This window comes from Delphinus delphis, chromosome 6 (genome assembly GCF_949987515.2).
Source record: "Delphinus delphis chromosome 6, mDelDel1.2, whole genome shotgun sequence".
Taxonomy (NCBI): Eukaryota; Metazoa; Chordata; class Mammalia; order Artiodactyla; family Delphinidae; genus Delphinus; species Delphinus delphis.
In genome coordinates, this window is record NC_082688.1 from 3431229 (window position 1) to 3440721 (window position 9493).

Sequence of the window (9493 nt, forward strand, 5' to 3'; positions counted from 1 at the left end):
TCAGGGCAGACATCACTAAGCAATCTGCTGCTCCTTTCTGCTGAGTCCGGCAAGGAGAGCAGAATCCTGATCTGCACAGCCCTTTGGTTGCCAGCAACAGAAGCTGACAAAGCCACACAACCTAAAACGACAGCAGCAGGTGACAATGGATTTGCTGGTGGGACTTGGGCAGCTCACAGCTTCCAAGGAAACACTGGAGAGCCAGGCTCAGAAAAGTCAGGAGCTGGGGCAGCTCTAGGGATCCCAGGAGCGGCAACCACCTCTCAACTCTCTGGGGAGGCGTCGCTGCCAGAGGCATCCTCTCCTGCTACTGCTGACCTCAGGGTCCAGAGAGGGGTCTGTGGTCAGCCTAGCTTGGACCAGGTACTCACCCCAGCCAGGCGTGACCAATCGTCCCAACAGCATGGATTCCAGATTGGATATGCAGGCAGCCACCCCTGCATGTGGTCCAGACAGTTCAGTCTGGGGCTCTGGCCCTGCTCGTGGCGCATTTCATTTCTCCACAAAGACCGGAGGATCTTTGAGAGCAAGGACTGTGCCTCCTTTTCCTCCTGGGTCCTCCTAGAACTTCGTCCAGCCCTGCATTATTTCAGTGATTTACAGTAAGCCACTTCTCTTCCTATAATCAGGTGGGATGCTTTCTGGTGAAAACACAAATGTCCACATGCATCGTTAAAGGAAAGATAAAAATTGAGTCAAAAACTAAGATAACTATACCAAAACCGAGACATGAAATAGTTTGCAGTTGCAAGCTGAGTGTAACTTTGAGCTCCCTGGCAGCCAAGGAAAAAGAGAGGGAAAGGAAAAAGGATGGGTTATAGATCTTCAGATGTTTGACAAAGGGGAGCAAAAGATTCTATAGCAGACAGAAGATTTTCCTGACCCCAGGTTCTTACAGAGCCGGCTGCCTACAAGAAGCTCAGTATCTGTTTGCTCAATTCCCCGGGCTGCCCCGTCTGCCACCTGCAGACTTCCATGGACCACCTCGAGTCCCAGCCCCTTATCATCCTGCAAGGAGCTGGGCTGTACAGACCACACCTCTCCTACCTGGATCCAGTGACTCGACGGTGAAAGGCAGTTACAGGGGACTTTTAGGGCAGCAAAACTATTCTGTAGGAGGCGGCAATGGTGGGTACATGTCATTATGTATTTGTCCAAACACACAGGATGTCCAATATCAAGAGTAAACCCTAATATAGGCTGTGGAGCCTGGGTGATGGTGGTGTGTCACTGATGGGGGGATGCTGGTACTGGGGGAGGCTGTGAGGGGAGGGCCATAGGAGAAGCCTCTGTTCCTTCTGCTCAGTTTTGCTGTGAACCTAAAACTGCTCTGAAAGCTGAAATCTAATTAAAAAAAAAAAAAGTTCCGGCAAAGCAAACTTAAAAAATAAGAATAAAACGATAGGGAAAGTTGTGGGTGGAGGAGGGTGTATGGGATCTCTGTCCTCTGTGTTATCGGCTCAATTTTTCTGTAAACCTAAAACTGATCTAAAACATAAAGTCTGTTAATGAAAAGAAGAGAGAAAAAGGCAGTCGCAGCAAACATTCAGAGCCTGGGATACTTTTTTCTCCCGACCAGACTGTGAACAGCTTGGAGGCGGGGGCTGACAGGTGTGCTATGAAATCTGCAAATTCAGTTATTAAACCCTTAAACTACTCTGATATTGTTTTTTTGCTTAATTTAAAAGTGGGGAGGGGACCCTGATCCCATAGATGTAACTGTGATCCAGAATTTGCTGTTAGGCCCTCCAGTGAGTTTCTTGATAATGTTACCACAGGTGATTGTATCGGTAAGCAGTATAGAGATTTGTTTTGTATGTTTGAAAACTTTGTAGGAATCTATGAAACAAAAACAGACTCACAAATATAGAGAACAGACTTGTGGTTGTCAAGCGGGGGAGAGGGGTGGGGAGGGGAAGGGGGAGGGAAGGATTGGGAGTTTGGAACAAAACAAGAAAGAAATTGCACCGCGCTCTGTGTACTCTTTTTTTTTTCTTAATAGATTTATTTGTTTATTTATTTTTGGCGCGTTGGGTCTTCGTTGCCGCGCACGGGCTTTCTCTAGTTGCGGCGAGCGGGGGCTACTCATCGTTGCGGTGCGCGGGCTTCTCATTGCAGTGGCTTCTTGTTGCGGAGCACGGGCTCTAGGGGCACGGGCTTCAGTAGTTGTGGCTCGCGGGCTTAGATGCTCCTTGGCATGTGGGATCTTCCCGGACCAGGGCTCGAAACCGTGTCCCCTGCATTGGCAAGCAGATTCTTAACCACTGCGCCACCAGGGAAGTCCGTGTGTATTTTTCTGTAGCTTCGTTTTGTCACTTAATTATAGCTTTGGGGATTGTTCCACATTCATGAGTATGTTTCTAGTTCATATCTTTGCACTGCTGCATCATATTCCAGTGTATGAATGCGGGGCCCTAATGTATCAATCTTCTTGCTGAATGAAAAAAAAAAAAAGTGAGGAAAGGAGAAACCCAGCCAAGCAGCTGGGGCAGGAGGATCTCGGCTTCCAAGCTCATGTGCACGTGTGTGTGGGCCTGTGTCCACACACACGTGATGAGTGGGAGGAGAGCAGCCCGGGTTTGAGCAGAAGAGCTGCTGGCAGCTTCTATCCAATCAGAAGAGCTGCTGGCAGCTCCTGTCCAATCAGAAGTCACTCTCAGCCAGGCGCTGGTGCCTCCTGTGTCAGATTTTCGAGCCTAACATCTTCAACATACAAAGTAGGCTGGTAGGTTTCTTTAAATCTGCAACACGCTTGCAAAACGTGCAGCCCCAGGGGATCAGAGCGCGTGTGTGTGCGCGCGCACACACCATCCCCCGGCAGCGTCTGGTTGTTCAATAATAGTGTCGGCTGTACTCAGCTCTGATGGCAAGCACGCTGCTCATCCTCCGAGATCCCCATCCCAGAGGCCCGCAGGAGGTGGAAAGTCCATGCCCTGGGGAAGGAGTAAGTCCCGGACACTGACACCATAACCATAGCAACAATGGGGATTCTAACCACAGGGGTGCCCCTGTCTTTAGTGAGCCACACCAGCATCCTGCAACCCCCGGGGTGGGTGTCCTTGGCCCTGCTTTACAGACAGGGGCTCCATCACTGCCCAGGGCCACACACAGAGGGAGGTTGGGAGCTGAGCCACTGCTGACTCAGGACCTATGCTCTGACCTGGGCTGGACCCGGGAGAGGCAGAGGAGGCATCTGGGGCACTGGCTGCCCACCCAAGTCGGGCCCTGCCTCCAAATGCAGCCAGGGTATGGTCTGCCTAGGGACCCTGGGGCCAGCCCCTGGCCATGGGGTGATCACCTCTGACTCCCCCAATTCTCTGAGCCTGTCCCGCCCCTTCTGCCTGTCTATCTCTCTCCACTTCCCCTGACCCTGGAAGAACATCCCATAACGGCCCCTCCAGGCCCACCCCCGTTGCCCACAGGGAAAATCTGCTTGGCATGTAAGGCCCAGCCAAACAAAAGCCCCCACCTGCGCCTTCACTGAGCTCCTGGACAGACGTGAGGTTTACACCCGGGACCCTTGGGCCTCTCGCTGGGCCTGTGTGGCCAGCATGTGCTCAGTCAAGGCCGAGTTTAAAGAACAGGTGGGCCCTTCTCCGTCCTCCGAGGTCCTGGAACCCCAAGAGGGCGTAGCTCAGCACCTTGGCTCCCCCACTCCCCAAGGAGGGTCCGTCTTCAAGCTGGACCTGGTCACTTGGAGCCTGACGTCCTGGGGCACCAGCCAGGTAGGGGCATTTCTCTGAGCACCTGGACAGGTGCTCAGTTGGGTCAGCCCAGGGCAGGGGCCACCCCCAGTCCCCTGGACTCCTGTCCAAATGCAAACTCCTCCAGGGCAGTGCCTCAGGGAACCTGGTGTGCGCACAGATCTCTCGGGCCTTGATGCAGGGAGCTCCTGACTCAGTAGGTCTGGGGACAAGCCTGGGCCCACCATCCTGTGCAGGTGATGCGGACGCTGCCGGTCCCAGGACCACACCTGGAGTATCAGGGTGCTAGGGAATCCTCTTCTGAGAGCTGACACCTGATGCCCTCTGTCCCAGGGGTCAGAGGTAGGAGCCGGCAGGGTGGAGCGGGGAGGGCCCAGAGGCCCACAGTCCAGACAGCCTACGAGGGTGTGGCCAGGATGCAAGGGAGACGGGGACTTCGGGGTCAGGTGACCCAGCTAAAAGCTGGCTGTGTGCCCTTGAGCGGGTCCCAGAATTTCTCAGAGCCCCAGTTTGCTCACCTGTGACCTCCACCTGACCCCTGACAGAGCAGCTGCAGGGATCAGAGATCCCTCAGGCTGGAAGGGCTCCAGCCCGAAGCCCAGGAGATGCTCAGAGGCCAAGTCAGAAGAGGGTCCTGCATGGCGAGAGGAATGATGGCCTGATTCTCCGGAGGCAGAGACCCCAGCGCACCCCACATCCCTCCCGAGGGGCCCACGGCACCGCCCTGACATGACCTCTGCCCCGGTCATCAGCTCAGGGCCTGCTCGGTGGCCACTGGTGTTACCGGGAGCAGAGCGGTCCCTTTTCCCTCCGCCTGGCTCCCTTCCTGCCACCCCATCAATCTCCCTCCTAGACACCCACATCCTCCTCCCAAACCAGTCGTCCAAGAAGGATGACTCTTCACCAGGCACTGTCGCTCAAGCTGTTGGGATGGGTTTGGGGACGCAGAGCTCCTCTGATGTCACTTAGGAGGCTCTGATGACGAGAGTGGCCTGTGTGAGCAGAGGAATATTCCACCACTGTGAGTTTTTATGTGAAATTACATATGCACCGGCTTAATGCGCTAATGTCAGAGTAAATAAATATACGTGGAAACAAGCACCCCTCCCCCTCTGTCTCTCGCTGCGGCCCAGTGGTTATCCTCCCGGGCTCCCCACGTCTTTAATCTTCCTGATTCATTATCCTGCCTTCCATGAGGCATATTAATGTTAGGTCAAAAAGTATTTCATCAGTTATTCTGAAGGTCTTATTTCATTTTTATTCAAAAATATGTAATCCTGAGAAAAAAATAATTACATATGAGACCTACAGTGGAGCTCTGACCTGAATTCACAGATTCATGAAATCTCAAATCTCGGAAGGGGATTAGAGTCAACCCTCTCATTTCACAGATGGGGAAACTGAGGCCCGGGAAGGAAGAAGGACCAACGCCTGCCTGGCATATCAGGGGCCAGTGCCAAAGTCAGGCCAGGCACCTTGTTCTCCGGATACCCACCCCAGAACACTCACATCCTAGGTGGGGACAGGAGGTTGTCACCTTGGTCATCTCATAAAAGATTGAGCTTCCGGAGCAGGAGGTGATTCAGCAGACCAGACAACCACCACTCAGAGGTGCTGTGATAGCTATAACCACTGCTGTCCCCTGAGCATTCCCAGGGCCAGGCTGGGCTCTTCACATGCATCACGGTACTGAATCCTCAGTTGCCCTGATGGTTCTCATTTTACAGATAGGGAAACTGAGGCACGGAGAATTTTGGAATCTCATCAAGGCCACATAGATAGTGAGTGACGTTATCAGGATCTGTACCCAAGTTCATCTTGTTCTATTAACCAGCGCGCCGCATGGCCACAGGGGGACCTACTGCCCTAGGGCACTTCAATATAGCTTCTAAGGCCCCATTAAGTTCTAAGAGCCCGTGAGATACCTAAACATATTGCTACGGCACAAAGAACGGTCGGTCGTATCAGTTACAGTCACTGCTATAACACACGTCAGCACCTTATAACAACACGAACGTAATATCTTCAGTTCCGGAGGTCAGAAGTCCAGTGGGTCTGGCTGGTCCCTCTGCCAAAGTCTCCCAAGGCCAGAATAAAGGTGTTGGCAGGGCTGCCCGGGCTGCCTGAGGCTCTAGGGGAGAATCCGCTTCCGTGCCCGTTCAGGATCCAGAGGACAGATCCCTGCTTCCTTGCTGATGTCCGCAGAGGGCCACTGTCAGCGTCTAGGGGCTGGTGGTACTCCTTGGCTGGGGGCCCCTCCTCCAACTTCAGAGCCTGTAACCGCAGGACACGTCTCCCCGCCCTCGAACCCCTCTGCCCCTCCACATCTCTCTAAACCCTCTGCTTTCCTCTTCCACTTCTAAAGGCCCCTGTGATGACACGAGGCTCACGTAATCCAGGCTATCGACCCACCCCAACATCCGGAACCTTACGGCATTCGCACCATCCCTGTTGCCTGGGGACCAGGATGTGGGCCGCGACGGGGGAACGTTCTTCTACTACAACAGTGAGGATGGGAAATCCTTTTGTTGGACTGAACCTGGAAGGTGAGAAGGATTCACATGAATTCCTGGCTGGGCTGACGTCTTGGCCAAACACCCCTGGGCTTGGGAGGAGCAAGCCTGGGGGGCTGGTGACAAGGAGATGGGCGGAAGAGATGTGTGCACAGTCCTCTCAAAATGGGCCAGAGGGTGACCCTCCAGAGACACATCGTCCAGCTCCGGCATCATGTTCTCCGTGAACAGTGCCTCTGGGGCTGCAGGACGTGGCATTGCTGCCGTGTCCCGTGGGGATGCTCACCCCAAGGCACCATGGGAAAAGGGCCCTGCTCACCAGCCGAGTGGACAAGGTGACTTTTCCATGGCCTTCTGCTGGCCTCCCTCTCCAGTCCCTCCAGTGGCCCGTGCGTTAGGCGGCTGTAGTGTCAGCGATGCAAAAAGAACTCACCCATCAGGCTGACTTCACTCCCACCACTGCGGGTACCCACGCTGCCAACAGTAGTGAACGATGTTTAACCTCAGTTATGGGTTACATTGCATCTCCCCGAAAGATGTTGATGTCCTAACCCCCAGTACCTGGGAATGTTCCCTGCTGGGGGCTGAGGCCCACCAGCGGGCTGGGGCCTGAGGCCCCTGAGACAGGCAGGCCCAAGACTGCCATTCTAGATGGGGAAACTGAGGCCAGAGAGACTGTCCCTCTGGAACCTGCTTTGGGGGTGGCCTGGGGAGTCTGGTCTGCTGTCAGGTTGAGTGCCTAATGCCTGGCATGATTTCTGGTACAAACACAGGGCTTGCTGAGTGTTTGCAGGAGAAATGATGAGTCGGTGGGCCTGGGAGGGTCGCCCGGTCCCAGAGGAAGGTGGTGGCTGAACACACCCCCTCCCACGCCCACCCTCAGGACTGCACACAAAACCTCGCAGGCGTCTGCCCCGCGGCTCCACGGAGTCACGGGGGTGGGTTCCACCAGAGCCACCCCTCATGGAAGAGGAAGAAGTTGGCACTGCCCAGCAAAGCCTGTAGGGGCCCGGCCGGAGGCCCCGGTCCTAGGGCTGCCAGGCGGGGATGGAAATTAGCTTCTCCTCCAGGGGCAGGAGAAGCAGGCTTATGCCTGGACCCTGTCCTACCACCACTGCCCCCCAGCCGGGACTCACTGCAGCAGGAGGAGGCCGGACCCACTACTGACCAGCAGGGCAGGGCTGCAGCTCCTAGAGCAAGCGCCCAGACTGGCTTGTTTCCCGGAAGGATGAGCAGCCGGTCCGCACTTTGAAAGCCGCCGGCAAAGGACTTCTGAGCCCGGCTGGAGTGGCCGGCGGTCAGTGAACACACTCAGGCCACTTTGTCCCTGACAAATGGGATCAGGGGCATTGATTGTACCCTTCCCGGGGTACATTCAGATCCTGGCAGAGTCTGGGGGTGGGGGATCGAAGCCGGGGCTGCTGGCGTGTGGCCACTCTGGAGAGCTAAGCATCTCCTGTGGGGAAGAAGACGGGCTTTGATTGGCTGGAAGGAGACAGAGCCAGGAGGAGGGGAAATGTGGGTCCTTAGGCATGGCCCTTCCCCACCCCTCCCCGGTGCAGGACTGCAGGCAAGTCTGGGGGCTCCGGGATCCTCAAATTCCTCTTTCCCCACCCCAAAACATTCACTCACCCTCCAATACCAACACTCGTCTTCCCTGTGTCTGCCCTGCAAACAAGACTTTCATTCCCTCATCATTCGCTCATTCATTCTATCCACTAAGCACCGGATTCTGTGTCCAGCCCTGTGACGTCAAGAGTCGCGATCTCTGCCTCGCGGCGCTCGCTCTCTTGTGTCTGGAAGTCGGGCACTGACCATGGCCAGGCCACAGCGCCCTCCTCCCGTCCTGTTCATGATGTAATTAACCTCTAGGAGCTGTGCTGGGAGACTTACCTACATTGTTTCCATCACCCCCAAAATCCTATCGGGGTATCACCACCCCATTTTACGGAAGTGGAAACTGAGGCTCTAAGAGGTTTACACACTGACCTGCTGGTGGCAGGTGGATGGCAGAAGAGTGGCTTCGACCGCGTCCACATCCAAGTCCTGGAACCCGTGGCTGACCCCTCCGATGGGCTGCTCATCAGCTGACCTCAGGACAGGGGGATGACCGGGGTTATCCAGAAGGGCCATGTCACCACAAGGTCCTTACGTGGGGACAGGAGGCAGAAGGACGGTGTCGGAGCAAGACAGCCTGAGAGGGACCTGGCCGGACCCTGCGGCTCTGAGGGTGGAGGGAGAGGCCACCAGCCCAAGAACGCGGCTACAGGGAAACAGACGGTCCCCTGGAGCCTTGGGACGCACCGGCCCTGCCCAACCTTGATTTTAGCCCCGTGAGACCCATTTCGGCTTTCTGAGCCCCAGAGCTGTAACATAATAAATGTATGTCTGTGAAGATGCTGAATTTGTGCTGGTTTGTGAAGGGGCCCCTGGGAAACTCACGCAAAGCCCAGATCCATCTGGGTCTGAAGCAGAGTTCCCTGCGAAGCAGGAGCGGGCAGGCAAGAGGAGGGGAAACTGAGGCCCGGGCCCTGAGGTCAGGCCCCGCGCTTCTGCTGCAGCCCCCGCTTAGAGGTGCATCTCGGTCCCACGGTCCCCCGGGCCTGCTGTCCACTCACCCCGCCCTCCCCACAGTCTCTCTGGCCTCAGTTTCCCCACCTAGAATGGCCGTCTCGGGGGCCTCAGCCCCAAGCGGGGAACATGGCCCACCACACAGACCTCCCCGGGGACGCATGGATTCAGGGAGTATTAAGGCTGGAAGCAGCCCAAGGAGGCTGGTGCAGGCAGGCCAGGGAGCTTGGGCCACAGCCCACCTGCCCACACCTGTCCCCCCACATCCTCCCTGGGGGTGCTCCCTCTCACGAGCCACAGACCCTTTTCAGAAGCTGTGGAGACTCTGGTCCTCCAGCCTCAGAAACACGACCTGCACACACGGCTCTTCCCCGATTCCGGTCTGCCTGTCCCGGAAGCCCACTTGCAGACTCTGGCCAGGGGCGTGGCTGCCCGGCTGGTGGGGCCGGAAGGAGGCAGTTGCTGTGATCGATCACGGCGCACGGGTGGGCGGGTGTGGGCTGTGAGTAGGGCTGCCAGACGAATTACATAACACCCTGTAAAATCGGAGTTTCAGGCAAACGACAAATAATTCTGGGAGCGTAAGTACGTCTCCGATATTGCATGGGATACGCTTGTACTGAAAATTCCCTCGTTGTTGTTTCTCTGAAATTCGGAGTTTACTGGGCGCCCTATTTTGTTTTGCTTTGTTGCTAAATCCGGCGG

The 9493-nt window shown here is 55.8% G+C and overlaps 1 long non-coding RNA gene across 1 annotated transcript; it reads right to left on the reverse strand.

The window, feature by feature from the left end:
* Nucleotides 1-5010: 5010 nt before the first annotated feature.
* Nucleotides 5011-8855, reverse strand: LOC132426474 (uncharacterized). The gene is made up of 3 exons (XR_009519707.1): nt 8207-8855; nt 6537-6691; nt 5011-6243 (listed from the first exon to the last, which is right to left on the reverse strand). It is a non-coding gene; the product is annotated as an uncharacterized lncRNA (long non-coding RNA).
* Between the last annotated feature and the right edge of the window lie 638 nt (nt 8856-9493).